Here is a 22,477-nt window from a genome sequence, read left to right as displayed (position 1 = left end):
TTACAGTCACAGAGGAGTGAGATCTGACCGTTGGAGAGTCTGTTACCCAACACATTTGATGGGAAAACATTGAATCTAGCCTTTATAAAGGCATACCTGTGCATCACCACGGCTAAGGTAGTTAAATAAGATGGAAGTTTCATTGGTGGTGTTAAGCCGAGGTTTATCGGCGAACAGGTGCCACCACCTGTCGCAATATTAAATTGTAAATCGATCTCCTCTAATTTGTGAGTTATAATTCTCTTGGCAGAAATTAAATCCAATTTTAGCGTGTGTCTACCCTACGCCGACAGGTGCGGGTAACCCATTGAACACCATTCGTGATGGGGATTGGGGATTGCAATTCTTCCCCATGAATGAGGATGTCCGGGGCTGCACGCGCGCTACACTGACCTTGGGCCAGTCATCGTCTCTTAGCCTAACCTACCTCACAGGGTTGTTGTGAGGATGGAATGAAATGTGGCGAACCATGTACACCACCTTGTAAGATCCTTGGAAGAGAAAGGTGGTTTATACATGTAATAAACAAAACAAACAACCCCCTGCAACACAGGAATCTTAAGTCCATGACATCCAAGCTCTACTTAAAACCCTCCAAGGAAGGAGAACGCACCGCCTCTCATGGGAGACTGTTCCACTGCTGAACTGTCAGAAAGTTCTTCCTGGTGTTCTCCTTCCTTTCTTTTTTCTACTACCCTATAAATATTCAACAATGTCTTTCCAGTACAGTCGGAATCCCTTTTGGACTGATTATTGGACTGCCTTGAGGGCCCCTCTCCAACGCGCAAACTTGCAAAAGGATATTGTGGAGCTGGAAAGAGTTCAGCCAAGGGCAAGCCAACTGATCAAGGGAAAGGAGCGACTCACTTATGAGGAAAGGTTGCCACGTTTGGGACTTCTTGGTTTAGAGGAAAGACGGGTTAAAGGAGACATGCTAGAGGTTTATAAGATTGTGCACAGCATGGGGAGAGTGGAAGGTTCACGGCAGATAAAACAAAGGGCTTCTTCATGAAGCCCATAGTTAAACAATGCAACTTGCTCCCACAGGAGGCAAGAACCCACCTAAATGTCTTTTAAAAATTAGACAAATTCATGCAGGAGAGGGGTACCAATGGCTCGACTGCCTCAACTGTTGGGGGCAGTGGTACCCTTTATCATATGTGGTGGAACTGTAATGTAACTAAAAAAATCTAGGAAATGATATATAATGAAATGGGGGAAAAATATTTAAAATAACCTTTATTAAAAAAAACCAGAAGCTTTTCTATGAGGAATTATAGGTACCAAAATTCCAAAAGATCAGAGGAAATTGTTTATGTATGCTACAACGGCCACCCGGATGTTACTAGCCTAGAGATGGAAGGATGAGACAGCCCCGACCAGAGAAGAATGGCAAACCAAATTAATGGGTTATGCTGAAATGGAAAAAAATAACAGGGAAGCTAAGGAATCAAGAAGACAAGAAATTTTAAAGGGGGGGGGGAATGTTTATAATGTGCATACAAAATCATTGTAAACATGTTAAAACAGTAGCAGGATTTTAAATACACTTGTAATGTAATTGATTATATAGTGGTACCTCGGGTTAAGAACTTAATTCGTTCTGGAGGTCCGTTCTTAACCTGAGGTACCACTTTAGCTAATGGGGCCTCCCACCACCACCACTGCGTGATTTCTGTTCCCATCCTGAAGCAAAGTTCTTAACCCGAGGTACTATTTCTGGGTTAACGGTGTCTGTAACCTGAAGCATCTGTAACCTGAGGTACCACTGTATAGATACCTTAGGACGATGAAAAATTGGAGAAGTTTGATATGCAGTTGAAAATAGAATCAGAAGGACCCATGGAGGTGATGGGGGGAAGTCAAGAGATTTAGAGTAATCTCGTTATTTGAATTCTGTACTGTTTTTAGTTGTATGTTTCTTCTTTTGTTATCTCTTTTTTTTTTGTTCTCTTTTTATTCCTTTTGAAAATCAAATAAGATTTATTTTTAAAAAAAAAACTATTGGAGGGCAGTAATGCTTCTGAATGCCAGATACTGGAACCTACAGGCAGGGAGAATAGTCCTGCACCCGTGTCTTCTTGTGCAGGCAACTGGTTGGCCACTGTGATGCTGGACATAGATCTGATCCAGCAGGCTCTTCTTCTGTTCTTAATGACCACTCCCCACATTAAATGGGTGCACCCTTTGCGTGGTCGTGCACAGCCCCCGGGACCCTATGCGGCACCATTAGCACAGGCTTGGCTTCGCCTCCCTCCAGGTGGGATACCTGGATGTCTCCGCCTACCTCAGTTAGTTGCCCAATCCCACCTGGGGAGGCGTTGCCAAGGTGATCAGGCCAGGTAGGGGGAGGGACCACCTGCTCACACAATAGAGGGAGGATCTTACCTGGGAATCCTCAGTTGGCTCCAGAGCTTCTCCCACCCTTCCCACCCTCAGTTAAGACTTCTTTTGGGAACCAGGGAACCAGGCAGAGGGCCTTCTCGGTAGTGGCGCCCGCCCTGTGGAACACCCTCCCACCAGTTGTCAAAGAGAAAAATAACTACCAGACTTTTAGAAGACATCTGAAGGCAGCCCTTTTTAGGGAAGCGTTTAATAGGTTATTGTATTTTAGTGTTTTGTTGGAAGCCACCCAGAGTAGCTGTGGGGACCCAGCCAGATGGGCGGGGTATAAATAAATTATTATTATTATTATTATTATTATTATTATTATTATTATTATTATTTATTTATTTATTTATTTTGCAGGTTAACCTTTTCTCCACAGGTACGTGGGCGCTGCTACATCAAGGTCGCTGCTGAAGGGCCGGAAAGGAATTCCCTTGCATTGGCAGGTTTGCCTTTCCCGTAGCAAAACGTCACAACTTTGGCGGTATCAGGCCTTGGGCAGAATCCTTTAGTCTATCTTCCCTGAATGGGGGGTGCAGCGGTGACCCACGCCCCCCTCCTCCTTGCAGCGGTGATACCAGGGTTCCCCTTTAAAGGGGTTGTTTGAGGGGAGGCTTTGGCCGTACTCCTAGAGGTCGTCATTGCTCTCCCCTGCAACGTAACAGGGGTGGGCTCTCTCTCCTTGAACATATGTTCTCCAGAGCCAGCCCATCCCCTCCCCACACTGGATAACCCTGATGCTCCCCAGATCCCTGACGGGGGACTGGGAGGGATAAACGCCCAATGCCTGAGCCAAGGTCTACCCACATCTGAAATATAATAAAGTTGTGGCCAATTTTAATCCCATAGCACGTTGTCTTGAGTCGTTATTCCATACAGGGGGCAGTCCAGGGTTTGGGGGACTGTCCACACCAAAGAACTTCCAGGGCCACTAGAAAGGCAGAAGTTACCATTTCAGGCCTTTCCTCATGGCCCCTTGTGAAAGGTTGCCTCAAAGGGCACGGGACCCACAGCCAATCTGGCTCTTGAAACCACTTCTCCCCTGTTGCTGTGCCGGCAGAGAGGGGCCTGTCTTGGCAGGTGGGAAATGTAGTACGCACACCCAGTCTTAGGCCACATGGCATTCTTGCAAGGAAAAACACAGCAGGGAGATTGGAGCGGCCATAAAAACAGAGGCAGTTGGCTATGTAACAGAAGGAGAGTCACAAAACCACAAGAGCCGGTGGGTGTTTCAGAGCAGACATCTGCAAACTCAGCCCTCCAGATGTTTTGGGACTACAACTCCCATCATCCCTAGCTAACAGGACCGGTGGTCAGGGATGATGGGAATTGTAGTCCCAAAACATCTGAAGGGCCGAGTTTGGGGATGCCTGTTTCAGAGGACAGCAAAATTATCCTCCAGCAGCTGGAAAGGTGAGCATGACAAATACAGACTAGATTGCAACTGCCATTCAAGCATAGATGTGATCATTGGCAATGTAAGTGAAGGAATGCCACAAAACGAAGAGAGTTAGCCGGTGCTTTTTTCCTGGGGGTACTCACAGGTACGCAGAACCAGCACCGTTTTTCCTAGAAGAAAAGCACTGGAGTTAGCAAATGTTTTAGAGCGCAGCAAAATGACCCTCGGAGCCTTTTGAGATCAAGAAGGCACCTTCTTCCCTGTACTATTTCAGCTCCTTCGAAACACATTCCTATCAAGACAAAATGCTTAGAAAGTCTAGGTGATTTTAATCTGTTTTAGTATTTTAACTTCCGCATGTTTTAAAGTAGTGTTGATTTTTTTAAAAAATTGATTTCACCGTTTTATCTTTTGTAAACCGCTTTTAGGTTTTCTCTTTTTTGCAGTCAAGCGGTGTATAAATTTTATAAAATAAATGAGGTTCACAGAAGCAGGCAGCCTCTCCCTGTCAGCTATAGAGGAGGCTGAGAAAGATTGGGGGGGCGGTATCCTAGGGTGGCCCCTTGGAAAATCCGACACCCCACCCCCCCAAGCGCTTTTGCTCTGCTTTGCGCGCCCTGGTTGCAGCGCTTCCCGCGTACCAAGCGCGCTGTCGCGGACTGTAGCGCTCTTCTCAATGTGTCAAGGTGATTGCGCGCGCCTGTGCGCGCACTTCTCTTTTAAAGTTTTTCTGCAACTCGGCTTCCTGCCTCTTCCCCCCACACACCCTCCTTCCCTCTTACCCCGCCTCCCGGCCTCTCTCCGCGATGCCTCATCCGCGCCCCTCCGTCGGGCGTCCCCAGCGCGGCTGACTCCGCTCCTCTGCCACCAACTGCCTCGCGTCGGATCCGAGCAGCAACAAGCGCCAAGGATGCGCTCCGGAATCGCCCTCTGGGCAGGCAGCCCGGCTCGCGCAGAAAACTGACAAAGACACCAGAGCCGGTAAGATCCGCTTCGCTTCCGATTCTGCTTCAAATTTTGTTTCTCTTTCAATACCGAAGTAAAAACTGGCTGGGAAGCTCGGTTCCAATGCTATCTTTATGGGACCGATCATCGACTGTCTTCCTGGCGCACGTGGTTAAGGATAGGCAAAATAATCTTTGGCCACTCTCGCTTGCTCAGTCCTGGGCACCGTGGCTTGCCTACTCCGGAGTAAGCCCAGCAGTGCCGTTCAGGAAGGAGGCAGCGGCGGAGAGTTATTGGTCTATTTCATTTATCTCATAAAATTTATACATCGCTTGATTATTTAAAAAGGAAAAAACCTCAAAGTGGTTTACAAAAAGAAGAAAGCAATAAAATTATGGGCAGAAGCAGTTAAAAACAACTATTAAAAATTCTAAGTCACTGATAAAAAGCACATGTCAGTATGCTTCCTGGCTGGACAGGCTCGTCTAAACAAAAAGCAGGTGTTTTTAGCAGGTGCCAAAAATGATACAGTCAATAGGCAGGGAGTTCCAATGGGCCGTTGCTACATTAAAGATTGATTTATTACCAATGTGGAAGGAATATTATGTGGTGCCAGTAAGAGGGCCGGTTCTGCAGATCAAAGTGGTGGAGAAACACCCACAGTCCTAGTTATTACTCCCAATTTGAACTTTGACTACAACCGACAGCATATTTCCTCTTCCCCTCCCCAAACCCAGAAATCACCTGCAAGTCACTGAAATTGCCTCCATCAGCTGGAGAACTTGGCCTTCACATTTCAAGTGGGCATAGTGGGAAAGATCTTCTCACTTACTACAGAAGAGGAGGTGCTGGTATCCCAGAGTTTCCCCTGGCTTTAGGCAGGAATCCTAACTCCATTTTCCTGGGAATAAGCCCCACTGAATTTACCGGTAATAGGATTTCCTTCTGAATAGGCGTGATTAGCCTTGCACCGCAAGTCCCCATTCTCTGATGTAACTAAGCATATCTATATCTAACTGAAAGTAGGGTTCCCTCCATTATGAAAGCTGGCGCAAGAGCTTATTGTTTATCTATTTTTCAAAATGATCACTTAGTGTAACAAAATCTCTGGATGGTTTACATCCTCCTCCCATTTTCCTTCCTTTCCTCCCTTCTCTCCCCTGATTGTAAGGTCTTTGGGGCAGGGATCTGCCCTGTTATCCTTCATAAAAGAGGCAGATCGATGACAATTCATCTGTCTACCATCACCACCATCGGTGCGACAGCAAGTCTCTCCTAAACTGAAATAGTCTTCATGAGTCAGACTCAACGGGACTTGTACATGCATGACTCAATTCATCTGTAAGAGGTTTTTAAAAATTCATTCATTCATTCATTCATTCATTCATTTATACATAACATTTCTGTTCCACTCTTCTTGTGCCCCTGCACCCCATGGAGTGGCTTACAACAATTTAAAATTGCAACACAAATAAAAATATTAACAATCTTAAAAATTAATTTGTTAAGTGGGCTAGTGTGGAAATACCAGAGCATCATTTGGAACCCTAATTTTTGATGTTCACCAGTCCTATAAGGAGCGGTTGAAAGAGCTGACTGAGAAGAGAAGAATCAGGCGAGGCATGATTTCGTCCCCAAAGACCACGGGAACTGTCGTTTACCACTCACAGCACCCTCACTAAGAGCCGTTCTCAGGATGATTTGTGGGAAGCCATGTGCTTCCAATGTGTGGTGTGTCTATCACGACAGTGATCTTTAAATATTTGTGTGATAGGGTTGTCACGCAGGGCAGGCCAAGCGTGTTATCTGTTGCTTCAGAGGGCCGAAGAATGGAAATTGAAGATTTTGGCTAAAGGTTAGGAGAGGCTTCCTGCTGCTAAGAGATCCTGGGCAGTGGGAGCAGCCAGCCTCCAGGGGCAACCTGCTCTCCTTGGCTGGAAGCATTTCAGCAGAGGCTAGACTGGGTCACCTGCCAGGGCTGCTGTTACTGCAAGATCCTGCATTGAGCAAAAGGGCTAGGCTGCCAGGGTCCCTTCCAGCTCTGACAATCTATGACTCTGCATCTGTTCCTTTGCAAGGGGAAATTCCCTCTGTGTCTGCTCAGGGGCCCTTTGTGCATTCTGGAGTTGAGTGTTGTCACTGAGCACAGGCACGGGGGACCTGAGACATGGCACAAATTAACCTCTTCCTTTGGCACTTCGGCAACCTGGCAGAAAACAAGCAAGGCTATCTGGCCACTCCAGATGCTTCCAAAGGAACAGCAACTGCAAGGAAGAGGAAGAGAAGGAGCAAAAGGAGGTGGGAGAGTGGCAATTCTGACAAGTGGCCTCTGTAGATTGTATGCACATGAGCTTGGAGAGTTTGAATTGCTTCCTATCACATGGCTGTCCTTTTCAGGCTTTCTTGGCCAGACACCTTTTTCTTTCAAGAGATTCCTGAATGTTGCAGTTCATTCTTGAGCATGTTCCAAGGCATAAGCTGGCAGAAAGCAGATTTGGCGTCTATCGGGTAGATCACTGGGCGATCTGCAGTAGATCGGCAAGCCTTTCTGATTCTAAACATGTTAACAAAATTGAACAATATTGGACATAGACAAATAATTGCCTGTTTTTCAGCCCCCTGTAAAATAGGAGCATTACCTGGTTGTCTTTGGCAAGATCTTTGCTCAACTCCGCTGGCTGCTTTGAGCTTAGCAACCCTGATAATTTAAGAATTCAGATGTTGATCTGTTCTTGTCGATACAGACTAGCCAGTGCCGGATTTACATATAAGTTAAACAAGCTATAGCTTAGGGCCCCACAAAATTTAAAGGAAAAAAACAACTGGATGTACATTTCTAAAATGTAAGATAAAATACATATTTTGTTATGTGCAAATGGCTTTGGATACCTATTAGGTCCATAAAATACCATATAGCATATATTCAACACAAAAAAACAGCGACAATGTTGTTGACAAAGGACAGCTGGACATATAAAGGGCCCCATTACCTTCAGTAGCTAAATCCGTCCCTGAGACCAGCCCATTGTGTGGCTCATACTGGTACCTGACACTGAGCCAGCATTTTGTATCTGACTCTTGTCTGGTAGACCATGAGAGTTCTTGTAAAAAGGAAGGAAGACGATCCCACCGCAAGCTTGAGGTCTGTCCACCACAGCTGCAGGGTGCCTCTTGGTCCTCACCATCCCCACCACAAAAGCAGCACACTTCCTACAACGCAGCCATTGCTTCACATTGCACAGAGAAAATCAGGAGTGGTAGGCAAGCTGCCTTTCGGGGAAGCTCTGCCACCATTCCTGAGTTTCTCACTGATCCTGTTCCCTGGTGCACTCTTTGAAAACCTTTCTTTGGTGACCGGCAGAGGTGGGATAAAGACACTCTTAGGTTGTTCCCCCGAGATCTACTCCTCAGAGACAAAGGAAGGAAATTAAGAACAAGACCAGCAGAAGACAAAGTAAAGTGCAGGTACAATTATGAAGAAGATCTGCAGAAGGGACATGGAAAAGAGTTAAGAGCCTCGGACATAAGATCACCAGGTTGATGGACTAGATGGAACAGATAGAAAGGACTGACAGAACCCGAGACCAGGAAGAAGAGACGGTGGATGAAGATTGGCAGAAAGTTTAAAAATTCATTTAGAGAAATATTGCAAAATTAACGACTGTTAGGAAAATCTTGGAATGAAACTATTAGGCTTTAGTAGAAATGTTATAAGGAGTTATGTATAAATAAGTTTTAGGGGTTTTTATGGTAAGATAAGGCTAAAATAAATTAAGACAACTAAATGACAGAATACAGTGAAAGATGGAAAGGATTTGCTGAGATAATTAATAATTAGAATACAAAAAAGGGAGGTGTGAGGAGGTCGAGGAAATAAGTTAATGAAGATAAGGGTATGGGAATATTGGATTTGTTTTTAAATTTATTTTTTTTGTTCTTGTTTTTGATTTTGCTGTATGGTATGTTTGGTCCTTTTTATTTTCTTTTTATTGATTTGTATTGTTTAATCTCTTTTTTCTTTGCTTTTCTTTCTTTTCTTTTTTCTGTAACTTTAAATTCCCAATAAATATCATTAACAAAAAAAACCCCCCTTTCTTTGGTGATCCCTAGCAGCCGAGTAAGATTGTCTTCCATAAACATGGTCTTAACAGTGAGTCCGCAAGTGACTGTCGAGGCCAATTCTGGATCCACACGTCATTCCACAGTGGGGACATTAGTTTCTGGGTGGGAGCTGATCGCGGTGTGGATTTGCCAAGCGTGCCTTCCTCTTATCATGTTTCTCCCTTGCGTCCTGAGTTCGAGTGTCTTCAAAGCCCATGACACCTTTGGTAAAGACTGTTCCTTGAAAACCATTGGCATGCCGCACCCTGGGTCTGGTCTACATGGGCAACAGAGAGCCCAAGGTGGAGGGGGCAGCATGGACTGTACCACCTCAGACTGGAAGTGGGAAATCAGGCTGTTGAAAATTATTTGCTATAGTACAAAAACAGCAGAGAGCCTGCAAGTAGAAAATTAGCAGCAGGAAAAGGCAGAAGTAGAAGCTGATGTTTTCTCTTTACAGTGAGTTTTTTTGCTTTTGTTTTATGTAGCGTTCAGCAATGACATTCCCCACCCACAGTCTGCAGCGATGCAATTCATTCCACCGTCTCTGCTTTCGCACCTGTGCATGCAGACCAGGCCTAAATGGTCGCTGTCAGAATGGGGTGTGCACGCTTCAGGCTTGCGGGATCTATATTTTGCTAGAATCCTAAAGTCCATCAACCATCGCCAGGGCTGGGTGGGTGCAGGGCAGCTGGTGATGGCAGATATGGCGGCTCAAGTGAAGGAGGTAATTCCCAACATATCCCTACCTGAGTTCCTAGCACCGATTTCAGAATCAGGACTGAGATTACAGAACTGAGATCCACTCTCCTTCCCACCCCCAAGCATTCTTGGGGCACTTCCACCTGGCCTGTATATGTACCATTCTGTCTTCTGGAAGAGTAGGCAGCTCCAGCTATTTAATGAGCACAGTTATCTCAGACTTACCAGGGCATCTCCCTGTCAATTTCCTCACTGCAAAAAAAGTCTGCTCTTTTAGGGAAGCAGGTTTGTTTTGCAAGACCTCCCAATCAATTATAATTGTGCAACCTGACTTTGTCTGTGTGTGATGGACTCCCACCCGAAAGCAACATCAGTCTGGGAAAACCCTTCGTTTCAGGAGCCTGATTTGGGACTCGGGGAGGAAAGAGTTTTGTTGCCACTGTTGCCATTGGCAAACACTTATGAGTCATATACAGTGGTTCCTCGGGTTAAGAACTTAATTCATTCTGGAGGTCCATTCTTAACCTGAAACTGTTCTTAACCTGAAGCACCACTTTAGCTAATGGAGCCTCCTGCTGCCACCATGCTACCGCTGCACGATTTCTATTCTCATCCTGAAGCAAAGTTCTTAACCCGAGGTACTATTTCTGGGTTAGCAGAGTCTGTTACCTGAAGCGTATGTAATCTGAAGCGTCTGTAACCCAAGGTACCACTGTACTATTGTAGATCTACCTTCTGGCTGACTCTGCCTTCCAGCATCCTGCAAGTAGGATCACAGATCATAGAATTATAGAAGTGTAGGGTTGGAAGGGACCTTGAGGATCATCTAGCCCAACCCCCAGAAATGAAGGAATATATAAAGCTGTCCCATGCAGGGATTGGACCTGCAACCTTGGCATTATGAGCACCACACTCTAACCAACTGAGCTATGTAGGATCATCCCCATGCTGTAAGCTGTTCTCAGATGTCTTCTAAATGTTAGGTAGTTGTTTATCTCTTTGACATCTGATGGGAGGGCATTCCACAGGGTGGGTGCCACTACCAAGAAGGCCCTCTGCCTGGTTCCCTGTAGATTTGCTTCTCGCAGTGAGGGAACTGCCAGAAGGCCCTCGGCACTGGACCTCAGTGTCCAGGCTGAACGATGGGGGTGGAGATGATCCTTCAGGAATACTGGGCCGAGGCCGTTTAGGTCAGCACCAACACTTTGAATTGTGCTCAGAAACATACTGGGAGCCAATGTAGGTCTTTCAAGACCGTGTTATGTGGTCTCGGCAGCCGCCCACAGTCACCAGTCTAGCTGCCTCATTCTGGATTAGTTGTAGTTTCCGGGTCACCTTCAAAGGTAGCCCCATGTAGAGCGCATCGCAGTAGTCCAAGTGGGGATAACTAGAGCATGCACCACTCTGGCAAGACAGTCCACGGGCAAGGAGGGTCTCATCCTGCATACCAGATGGAGCTGGTAGACAGCTGTCCTGGACACAGAATTGACTTGCGCCTCCATGGACAGCTGTGAGTCCAAAATGACTCCTAGGCTGCGCACCTGGTCCTTCAGGGGCACAGTTGCCCCATTCAGGACCAGGGAATCCTCCACACCTGCCCGCCTCCTGTCCCCCAAAAACAGTACTTCTGTCTTGTCAGGATTCAACCTCAATCCATTAGCCACCATCCAGAATATGCTCTAACCCCCTGAGCTATGTACTTTCCCTTGCATGTGGCTTGGGAAGAGGTTTTCTTGAAAAGCTGCATACACTTTTATTAATTTAATAGAAATAAATGAGATCACGGCTGGGGCAAGGTGAACTGGGGAAAGGATGTTTTGATCCTCAGACACGCAGCTGGGGGGGGGGACATTTTCCCTCCCTCGCTGTGCTTCCCTTTCGGGAAAGGATGTGTGACACAGACTTTGCCCTATAAATAGTCCCTTTGCATGTTACTCATTCACAATCTCGTCTTCTTCCTCTTCTCTGTTTCTTTCTTCTGGCCTCCCACACACTCTTCTCTCCTTCCCACAGTTTGCCGTGCTCTTAGCTGCAGGCCCCGCCGTGATTATTTTGCTAGCAGAACTCTCACTGCTGCTTCCTCCCCAGCGGCGATATTTCGCCCACGTGCTTCCTCTCCCTTTCGCTTCCCTTGATCGCAGGTGTCAGGGGTTTAGGTGCAGAGGCACGGGCAAGGGAGGAAACAGAGAGCGAAGGGGAGGAGACAGAGGAAAGGATGAGTGATGACGACGACCCGAGATCTCCCAGTCTTTCCAGTGAATCAGAGGATTCACAGAAAGGAGCACCAGTGGCCAGGGCAAGGGGGGAGTCTAGGGAGGCACCCCAGGAAGATAGAGCCAGAGGAGACTCAGGGGGGAGCAGCTGGAGATCGGGACCAGCGTCACCGCCAGGAAGCAGGGAAGAGGAAAGGAGCCAGGAGGGAAGCGCTGGCAGCTCACCACAGGAGGGAGGGCAGGAGTCAGGAGTGGCCACACCTCCATCGGGGAAAGTGGAAGGTTGGGCGCGCGCGCCAAGTTCAAATGCAGAGGAAGGCGGCGCAGTGAGCAGCCCCGAAAGGGAACCGGGTCCTAAAGCCCGGCGCAAGGAGGCAGAAGGGTCCGGGTCAGCGTCAGAAGAATCCCGGAAGGAAGAAGCCCCGGGGGGTAGAGGGACCCAGAGGAGGACAGTCAGGAGGAAAAGGTGGAGCAAGGCTAGGATATTAAGTTGGTGCGCACGGGGCGGAGACTCAGACGGAGCCTCGCCGATCTAGCTAGTAGACGTAGAGTTGCAGACAGCAGCGTGAGAATGGAAACTGTAATTCAATAAAGACTTTTACTTAATGACCGCTGGCTAGCGTGATCCTCTGTGAGCTAGGATTTTGAAGCAGCTCTGACAGTAGGCTCCGTCTCGACATGGTGGGCATCTGCAGCCTCGAGGAGAGGAGAGAAACAGGCGCCCACTAGCGAGCTCACGAACGGCAGGAGACATGACGGCTGAGCAGCAGATAGAGGACCTCAGAAAAGCAGTGGCACAACTGAACGCCGAGGTTCTCGCATCCAGGAAGAGAGAGGACGAGGCAGCTGCCGCCTGCAGGGATCTCCAGGTCAGGTTAGACGTACTGGCAAAGCAACCACCCCGGCAGGAGGGAATTGGGTTGGCGAGACGGACAGGCGGGCTGCTCTCTCACTTCGATGGGAACCTGCAACAGTATCCCAACTTTAGAGCCGACGTACTGTGCGCACTGCAACTGTTGCATAAAGACTTTAGAGATGAACAGGAGAGAGTGGGGTTCATCATGTCCCATCTGCATGGGGAGGCGAAAGCATGGTTGCGCAATTTATGGAGAGATAACGATCCGGCGCTCCAGAATGCGGATGCCTTTATTAAAGCGATGGATGGGTGTTTCTTATCAAGTATTGACATTGATCTTGCACGGAAGGAGGTGCATGGGCTGAGACAAGGGAGGGCCAGCGTCAGACAGTATCATGCACGCTTTTTCGCCTTGGTCAGCGCCCTGGAATGGGACAGAGATTCGGCTCCTGTAAGAGACCTCTTTTGGGAGGGACTGCACAACTCGATTAAAGATGAGATAGCGAGGGGGGAGAGACCCCGAACCACCCAGGAGGTCGTTCAGAGGGCACTGGCCGTGGGGGTGAGGCTGGAAGGACGTCCGTGGAGCAAGGACGAAGGACGTGGAGGGCGCGAACCAGCCGGGGGCCCCTCCTTCTTTCCCAGAGAAGCAGCGCGAACGCAATCCACGCCTCCGCCAGGAGGAGGAGCCGAACCTATGGAGGTTGGAGGTGCAAGGGCTCAGTCAGCAACCAGAGCCCTAGCACCGGCAGCAGTGAAGGCGAAGCCTCCTAGAGGGACCAGGAAGTGTTACGTCTGTGAGCAGCCAGGGCATATGGCGAAAGAGTGTCCCCAGAGGCCCCACAAGCTTACTGCAGCCTCAGCAATGGTGACTGCAGCAACGCAGCAGGGAGGACCACAGCAGGGAAACGACAATGTCTGGCTGGAGGAAGAGGCACTGGGGCCCAGCCAGACGTGTTAGTGACGCAGTCCCCAGAAATTTTACAGCCAGTGAACCCCCTCCCGCCCAAACCAGTAGTGAGGCTCACAGCATCTCTCCAGCTGCCCAATGGAATCACCATGGACGTGCCAATCACCATCGACTCCGGCAGCAACGCGGACTTTATAGGGCAGGAATTTGTCGACAGGCACGCTGTGCAGTTGCTGCCGGCCACACTGCCCCTGCAGGTTGTCACGGTGGATGGCAGGGAGCTGCTAGGGGGGCAAGTGGTGAAGCAGACGCCACCAATGGTGATGCGACTTGGGAATCACAGGGAAGTCATCAGCTTCAACGTCACTCAACTGTCTGACACGCCCATTGTATTGGGTATGAGTTGGCTGGACAAGCACAGCCCAACGATGGCTTGGTTCCAGAGGCAGCTGGTCTTCGGCTCTTCCTTTTGTGCTGAACACTGCATCGTACCCAGGCAGGAAGGAGAGGAAGAGGAGTCACAGCTGCTGCTAGGCACACTGCAAGCGATTCCCCACAAGTACGCAGAATTTCTGGAAGTTTTCTGCGAGAAGGAGGCGGACAGGCTACCCCCTCACAGACCATATGACTGCAAAATTGACCTGCTGCCGGGGGCGGCGCTGCCTAAAGGGAAGCTGTATTCCATGTCTGAGGACGAACTGCAGGAACTCAAAGACTTCATCGATCATAATTTGGAGCGCGGTTTCATCCGGGAGTCTAAGGCAGTGGGGGGCAGTCCTGTATTCTTTGTTAAGAAGCGAGACACGCCCCAAAAAAGACTCGTAGTGGATTACAGGATTTTGAACAGTGTGACCAAGCCGTCGGACTTCCCCATGCCCCGCATCGACGACCTCCTGGCGAAGGTACGGAAGGGAAAGGTGTTCACCAAGTTGGACCTGCGGGGGGCGTACAACCTCATTCGCATGCGGGAAGGTGATGAGTGGAAGACAGCCATGTTCACGCCACTGGGTACCTACGAATACAGAGTTATGCCTTTTGGACTGCAAAATGGCGCTCACGTTTTTCAAGCATTTATGCATCACGTGTTGGCGGGACTTCTCTACAAGACGTGCGTCTGTTTCTTGGATGACATCCTGATCTTTTCGGAGTCGCAGCAAGAACATGACAAGCACGTCAAGGAAGTGCTGGGCAGGCTAAAGCAACACAGGCTCTACGCCAAGCTGGAGAAGTGCCAATTTGACGTGCCGGAGGTGGATTTTCTGGGCTACAAGCTGTCTGCCAAGGGGCTCGCCATGGACAGCGCCAAGGTTCGAGCGGTGTTGGATTGGAAGAGCCCACGCAACCGGAAGGAGGTCCAACGGTTTGTCGGCTTTGCGAACTTCTATCGCAAGTTTATCAAGGGCTTCGCGATGCAGACGGCGGCCATCACTGACACGCTTAGCTCCAAGAAGAAGAAGTTCATCTGGACAGAGCAGGCGGAGCAGTCCTTTCAGGCCCTCAAGCGTCTCTTCGCGTCGGAAGAGCAGCTGCTTCATGTCAACCCCAGCATGCCGATGAGGGTGGAGACAGACGCTTCGGACAGAGCAGTGGGGGCGGTCCTGCTGCAGAAGGACCCGCAGGGCGTGTGGCGGCCGGGAGCGTTTTACTCCAGGAAGCTCAGCAAGTCCGAGCAGAACTACACCATATGGGACAGGGAGTTGCTGGCCATTCATGCAGCGTTCAAGGCGTGGAGGCACTTTCTGATCGGCGCCAAGCACACGGTGCAGGTTTGCACGGACCACAAGAATCTGGAACACTGGCGCACGGCACAGTTCCTGAACCAGAGGCAGATACGTTGGGCTGAGTTCTTTGCGGACTTCGACTTCCGAATAGAGTATGTCCCGGGGGACACCAACATCATGGCAGACGCTCTCTCCCGCAAGCCACAGTATCTGGAGGACGCAACACCAGCGGCCGCCATGCACATCTTTGCACCGACAGTGTGGGCGTGCGCCGCGGCGACCGTGGACCTAGAGGCGGTGCGGCGAGCGTTGCAGGGGGACTCCTTCGCACGAACGAAGATGGCAGAGGTGCGAGGGGGCAAGGCAGCGGCCGACGGTTTCCAGCTACGAGATGGCTTGCTCATCCGTAAAGGGGCCATCTACGTGCCGGGTGACGAACTTCGAGCCAAGGTGCTACAGCAGCTGCACGACGCACCCACGGCCGGGCACTTTGGCAAGGAGAAGACGGTGGAATTAGTAGCCAGGGATTTCTGGTGGCCTGGAATGAGAGGGGAGGTCGCAGACTACGTAGCGAGGTGTGACACCTGCCAGAGGGCAAAGCCGGTGCACAAACCGCCGGCTGGACTGTTGGAGCCGCTGCAAACTCCGGTCGAACCTTGGGAAAGGGTGGCTCTGGACTTTGTCACGGATCTGCCCAGCTCAAGGGGCAAGACGGCAGTGTTGGTGGTGGTGGACCTGTTCTCCAAGATGGCGCATTTCATTCCGTGTGCTAAGGTGGCCACGGCGGAGCAAACCGCCAAACTGTTCATAGACCACGTGTTCAAGGTTCACGGTCTGCCACGGTCTATTCTGTCCGACCGCGGGCGGCAGTTCATCTCGAACTTCTGGCAGAAACTGATGGGCTTCCTAAACGTCAAGATCAATCTGGCGTCGGCGAGACACCCGCAGACCAACGGGCAAGCGGAGCGAGCCAATGCCATCATGCAGCAGTACCTGAGATGTTATGCAAACCAACAGCCTGCGACGTGGGTAGATTACCTGCCGCTTGCAGAGTTTGCCTACAACAACACGAAGCACGTATCCACGGGCGTCACGCCGTTCTTCGCCAACAACGGGCGGCACCCTAGAACCTTTCCGGGACTGGAATGCAGGGGAGAAGGGGAGCCGCAGTCAGCAGATGCGTTCGCGTCGGAGCTGCAGGAAGTCCACGATCAGCTGCGGCGCCACCTGGAACTGGCTAAACACGCATACAAGGTACAAGCGGACAAACACAGAAGGGTTGGTGAAGAGCTCCACGTGGGAGACTGGGTCTGGTTAGCAGCCCACGCAGTGCCGGCCAGGTCGTTGGCCAAGAAGAAACTAGGGCATAAACAACTGGGGCCCTACCAAGTCGAAGAGCAGGTCAACCCGGTGGCTTTCAAGCTGGCGCTTCCGGAGGGTTCCAGAATGCATCCGGTGTTCCACAGATCGGTGCTCACTCCCTACAAGGCACCGCACAGGTTCCAGGAACCCGGAACGGCGCCGAGTCCGCTCAGAGAAGGAACGGGGCACGCGGGAGTGGCACAGGAGGAGCGCATCAACGAAGTCACGGAGATTTTGGACTCCAGATGGGGGGAAGAGGGAGTAGAATACTTTCTCGCCAGGGAGGGCACCCCGGCCAGTGCGAACAGCTGGGTGCCGGGCTACGCTTTAGACGAACCTCTGCTCAAAGACGAGTTTCATGCCCTCTTCCCACATAGACCTATGCCAGCAGACTTTTTCGACGACTGGCTTTTCACGCCCACGCTTTCGGACAGCACGTTCAGGGGGTTCGACTCGGACGAGGAACCAACACGAGACGTCCGTTCCCCGGAGGGGTCACCCTCGGGATCGGTCTCAGAACCCTCGTATTGGTGGGACGATAGGCCGGAGGAGCAGTTCCGCAGGAAGTGGCTGGACTGTTCCGGCAGAGCAACGCCGCCTGGAGGAAGTGCGGGAGAGACGGACATGGACATTTTCGGGGACGACCCTGGTTTCGAGCACGGCGGCACAGAGATGGAAGAGGAGGTGACTGTCGTCAACGAGAGCAGAGAGGAAGAACTGGAAGAGTTCCGCTGGAGGCCTGCCACGGGAAGCGACCGATATCCGACGTTCGTCCCTTTGCAACAGCAGCCCCCAGTTCCAGCACCGGAAGGAGGGGAGGGGGGACTGGGGGGCTTCGAGGGGGGGATGGATGTCAGGGGTTTAGGTGCAGAGGCACGGGCAAGGGAGGAAACAGAGAGCGAAGGGGAGGAGACAGAGGAAAGGATGAGTGATGACGACGACCCGAGATCTCCCAGTCTTTCCAGTGAATCAGAGGATTCACAGAAAGGAGCACCAGTGGCCAGGGCAAGGGGGGAGTCTAGGGAGGCACCCCAGGAAGATAGAGCCAGAGGAGACTCAGGGGGGAGCAGCTGGAGATCGGGACCAGCGTCACCGCCAGGAAGCAGGGAAGAGGAAAGGAGCCAGGAGGGAAGCGCTGGCAGCTCACCACAGGAGGGAGGGCAGGAGTCAGGAGTGGCCACACCTCCATCGGGGAGCGAGGAAACGGTTAAGAGGAAAGTGGAAGGTTGGGCGCGCGCGCCAAGTTCAAATGCAGAGGAAGGCGGCGCAGTGAGCAGCCCCGAAAGGGAACCGGGTCCTAAAGCCCGGCGCAAGGAGGCAGAAGGGTCCGGGTCAGCGTCAGAAGAATCCCGGAAGGAAGAAGCCCCGGGGGGTAGAGGGACCCAGAGGAGGACAGTCAGGAGGAAAAGGTGGAGCAAGGCTAGGATATTAAGTTGGTGCGCACGGGGCGGAGACTCAGACGGAGCCTCGCCGATCTAGCTAGTAGACGTAGAGTTGCAGACAGCAGCGTGAGAATGGAAACTGTAATTCAATAAAGACTTTTACTTAATGACCGCTGGCTAGCGTGATCCTCTGTGAGCTAGGATTTTGAAGCAGCTCTGACAGCAGGCAAAAGAGGAAAAGGACGATGCCTGCCGGCCTGCGGGGAAGACATAGCCTTGCTAGTTAGTCTGTGAAGCCTCGGGATGCATTTGTGTACAGAGAGTCCCTGCACATGCTCAGAGGCACTCTCCTCTCTGCAGTTGCTTCATGCGTTTCGAGGCTGCACCCTGGGCTTGGAAACAGGTTCTGGGGCTGAGCCCTCACAGGCAAGACAGTTAGTAAGACAGAGTTTGCACTTAACGGTTAGAGTGCCAGGCTTGGACCTGGGAGAGTCCAGAGTTCGAATCCCACACTTGGGCCTGAAGCTCACAGGGTGACGTGGGAAGTCAGTCAACTGCCTCTCTCTCAGCCTAACCTACATTGCAGAAAACAAATGAAATATCGTGAAAATCCCTGAAACGAGAAGTAATCAACTAGAAGTTTTATCTTATGGAAATAAACTAAATAATAAAAATCAAAAAGTTTAAGGAAAAAATTAGAAAAACCTAAAATTGAACAAAGCCTTTCCTGCTTGGCAGGGGGTTGGACTCGATGGCCCTTGTGGTCTCTTCCAACTCTATGATTCTATGATTCTAGGATGCCGGCTACAAACCTCATTTCACTGAACTATTCAGTTTCCTCAGAAGGAAATAGAGGAATCATAAACCTTAAATGACCAAAATTTAAAAAAAGGATAAAACTCTCAAAAATTCTGAAGTATTATAATCCTAGCTCGACCTAGGTGAAGCAAAGCGCAGTAATAAAGGATTGAGGACTCAAAGTCACAGTTTCTAATACTGACTTTACAAAAAAGGTTTGAAAACCTCAAGGGCAAGTTTTAGACACAGCCCAACTTAAAGAAAGCCAAGCACAGTAATAAACAGTTGAGAACTCAGGTATGAAAATTCTACTACTGCCTTTATAAAAAGGTTTAAAAAACCTAAATAGTACAAATTCAAAGAAATTAATGCAAGATAAGCTGTTTTAGATTTTAAACAAACTCAAGAACAGGGCTGAAACGCTCCCATGGTCTAGATGTTACTGCTGATGTTACTGCTAACCTACGGTACATTGCAGGGGTGCTGTGGGAATTAAATTAGGAGGGGGAATAACCATGTACGCCAACTTGGGCTCCTCAGAGAAAGGGGGGGCAATAAATGAAATTAATTAAATAAATAAGTCTTTAAAACCACCAAATCTGTCAGTTTGGGGAATCTGTTGATTTTGGCTTCTCTCAGTTTCACATTCTCCCATTCTCCACATTCAAATATCAGTTTGTGATTTCCTTTCTTACTATTCTTTAAAGTCCTCATAAAAAATCATCAGCGTCTTAGTGCAAATTTCTCTCAATATGTGCATTTTTTGCAAGGAATTCCCCCGAATAGAATGCATTTTGGTATGGTATTTTTTACATCTTTATGCATGCCTCACCCGAACATGCAGATTTTTGCACACATTGATTGGCTGGAGACAATGACGTCTTTAGCATATGCGCCACTGGGTGCAAAGATCCACCCAGCGCCCCCAATTTTACTTTAGCCGCCCCCAAAGGTGTCAAAGGTGCCACTGACCCCTCTGCCATATAGCAGCTCAATACAATACGTAACATAATATTTTGATGTAAGAGTTAATTTCGTGTGCCATTGTGAATGACAAGTGCCGCCCTGGCGTGGCGCATCTTTAGTAAATGAGCGCACAAAGTCGAAAGTCCTTTAGTGAAACAGTAGGTATACATTTTGGTAATACCTAGGTATATATGTATTTTGTTTTTCTAGCTTGATCAAAATTATTTATTATTTCATAACAGGTAGATAGTTAAGAACTTAGTGCCCCCCAGAATTTGGCGCCCAGGTGCCCCACACCTCTTGCACCCCCAGGTAAAGATGGCCCTGGATGGAGAAGCACATTGCAAAAAATAAAAATGGAGAAGTGGAAATTCTGACGGAGATTCACTTGTTGTGCAATTCAGTAGATCTGAATGGGATTTCTGCCCCATTCTTACCTGCAGCCAAGGGGAACCATGTGACCCAAGGGGAACAGCACGGCTGATGGTGCCGACTGGGCTAATAGGAGCTGTGCTCCCGAAATATCTGCAGGGCACCAGGTTGGGGAAGGCTGCTTTTGCCTGCTGGGCAGCCTCTCCAGAGGCAGTTCCAGTCTCTGTTACCAAATTCCTCAGCATGCCATGCTTGAATCCTTCTGGATTATTATGATGTTTTAACAACCCAATAGTGCAGTAGCAGGGTGTTACATCACACTATATACAAAGCAAGCAAACAATAAATAGTAAGAGAAAGAAATTGATCAGCATTCGTCTGTCTCGGGAGACAATGAAGGAGTGCGCCTTCACAGAGGAAGGTTGCAGAGCCTGCTGTGGCTGTAGAAGCAGATATGGGAGAGACATGTTTTGTTGCAGCTGGGGCAGGTGAAGGCGTCCAGTTGTGCTGCTGCAGATGCACATGGCATTTCTTCTCTCTGTGCTCCTCCCAGTGGTCATTCTGCATAGATGTCGCTGAGACAGGAGTGAATAAATGGGGACACACCAATGTAAATCAGGACACCCATATTTCCTGAGCTGGTGTGGATGGTGAATGTTGAGCATCTAAGTCCGAAGCATAATAATGTCCCACCAGATAACATAAATGCATTCTGGACCCTCCTTCCCTCTGGAGACACACAGTTTATGTGTGATTCCCCCCACACACAATAGCCAAAGTCCGTAAGTTCTTATACCACACAGAGAAATGCCAATATTTCACCGTTTTCCCATTCTGGGCTATTGAAATCCTAGCTGCAGCAACACCCATGTCAAAAGCAAATTCTTAGGTGTTGAATTTATTGTTGCATTTTTACTGCCGGAGAGGTGACTGTGGGATTTCATGCCTCAGGTCCCCAAAGGACTTGGGTGGCCTTGAGTCCTATACACCCTGACTCCTGGGGTAGCGGGTGCACCAATTGCTGTTCCCCTTTAGGCAATTTCATGGTTTCCCATTGCTGGGCTACCAAAATCCAGGCTGCAGCTAACATCCACATCAAAAAGCTCTTTAGAGTGGGGAGCTCCCATGTTGCGTCCGTGTCTTCAGCTGTGGAAAAGCCTCAACAGGTGATTGACTTAGTTTAGATATTTCTTGATATCCTTGAGACCAGAATAATGAATCGCGCTGGTTTTGATGGCCAGGCTCCTTCGCAAAGCCTCCCCTTCGCTTCGCTTTCTGCTGCCTCAAAGCCCATAACAGGACGTTCCATCAGGATAACAGATGGACAGCAACTCAGCGTCCCCAGACCATGTAAACAAGTTGTATCGCTCCCAGCCTTTTACTGTTTTATTAGTCGTGGGGAACTTTGGCATTGACCTCTGTTGGGAAGACTTGGGTTTATTAAACTGCCTTCTCTCCGCTGCTCCTTTCATTATTATTTTTTAAGCTCAGTAGTTTATTTTCAGTTCTGCTGATGGAATGCTCACAGGCATAGATACATGTTTGTGTGTGGAAACGCCTAAGAGTTCCTCGCCTGTGCGAACGTTCCCACTGCTTGGAGGCTGCTCCCCACCCCCTCCAGCTCAGGTCAATAGTTTTAATGGAGGTGAACATTTTTTTGAACTAGCCTTTCTGTTCTGCGGGCTTTTTGAGTTACAATGGGTTGCTCTCAGAGGTGCGTAATTGGAACCTGTAGCACGAAGCCAATGAGTTGTAAAAAAGGGGGGGAGCATATCTCTCCACTTCTTTCTCTCCTCTTTGATTCCCTGCAAAAGTTGCTCAGGGTTTTGTCCCTTTTCACTAGAGCAGGGTCGGCAACCTGTGGCCCTAGGGCTACAGACAGCCCCATGGAGAAATTTCAACCGCCCTCGTAAAATAATCCATACAAAGCACTGGAAGGAGCACTGCGTCTCTGCAGCAGAGGAAGAGGGGGGAAACAGAGAGTGAAAGGGAGTAGCTCCACCCACTCGGGATTCTAGCCCCACCCACTTCTGACTTTGGCCCCGCCCACAGTTTGCATGCAGCTCCTGACAGATGTCCAGCAACATCTGCTACAAAGACAAGAGTCACCTTCATTCCTCAGCCAACTGTTGACTCTAGCATTTCTTCTTCTTCTTCTTCTTCTTCTTCTTCTTCTTCTTCTTCTTCTTCTTCTTCTTCTTCTTCTTCTGTGGCTGTCAGGGCGGTTCACAACATAAAGTTACAATATAAAAAGGTAAAGGGACCCCTGACCATTAGGTCCAGTCATGGCCGACTCTGGGGTTGCGGTGCTCATCTCACTTTACTGACCGAGCGAGCCGGCGTACAGCTTCCATGTCATGTG

At 49.5% G+C, this 22,477-nt stretch overlaps 1 protein-coding gene across 1 annotated transcript in view; it reads left to right on the top strand.

Annotated features, from left to right (window-relative positions):
* Positions 1-4,595: 4,595 nt before the first annotated feature.
* Positions 4,596-22,477, top strand: part of CARD11 (caspase recruitment domain family member 11) — a 105,506-nt gene continuing 87,624 nt past the window's right edge. Inside the window, exon 1 of the mRNA XM_081169392.1 lies at positions 4,596-4,768. The gene's annotated coding sequence lies outside the window, so the exon portion shown is untranslated. The remainder of the gene's footprint in view (positions 4,769-22,477) is intronic.

The sequence above is a fragment of the Podarcis bocagei genome (assembly GCF_964188305.1).
Source record: "Podarcis bocagei genome assembly, chromosome: 14".
Classification (NCBI taxonomy): domain Eukaryota; kingdom Metazoa; phylum Chordata; class Lepidosauria; order Squamata; family Lacertidae; genus Podarcis; species Podarcis bocagei.
Note: the sequence above shows the minus strand (reverse complement) of the source record. Positions and strands in the feature narration are given on the sequence as shown.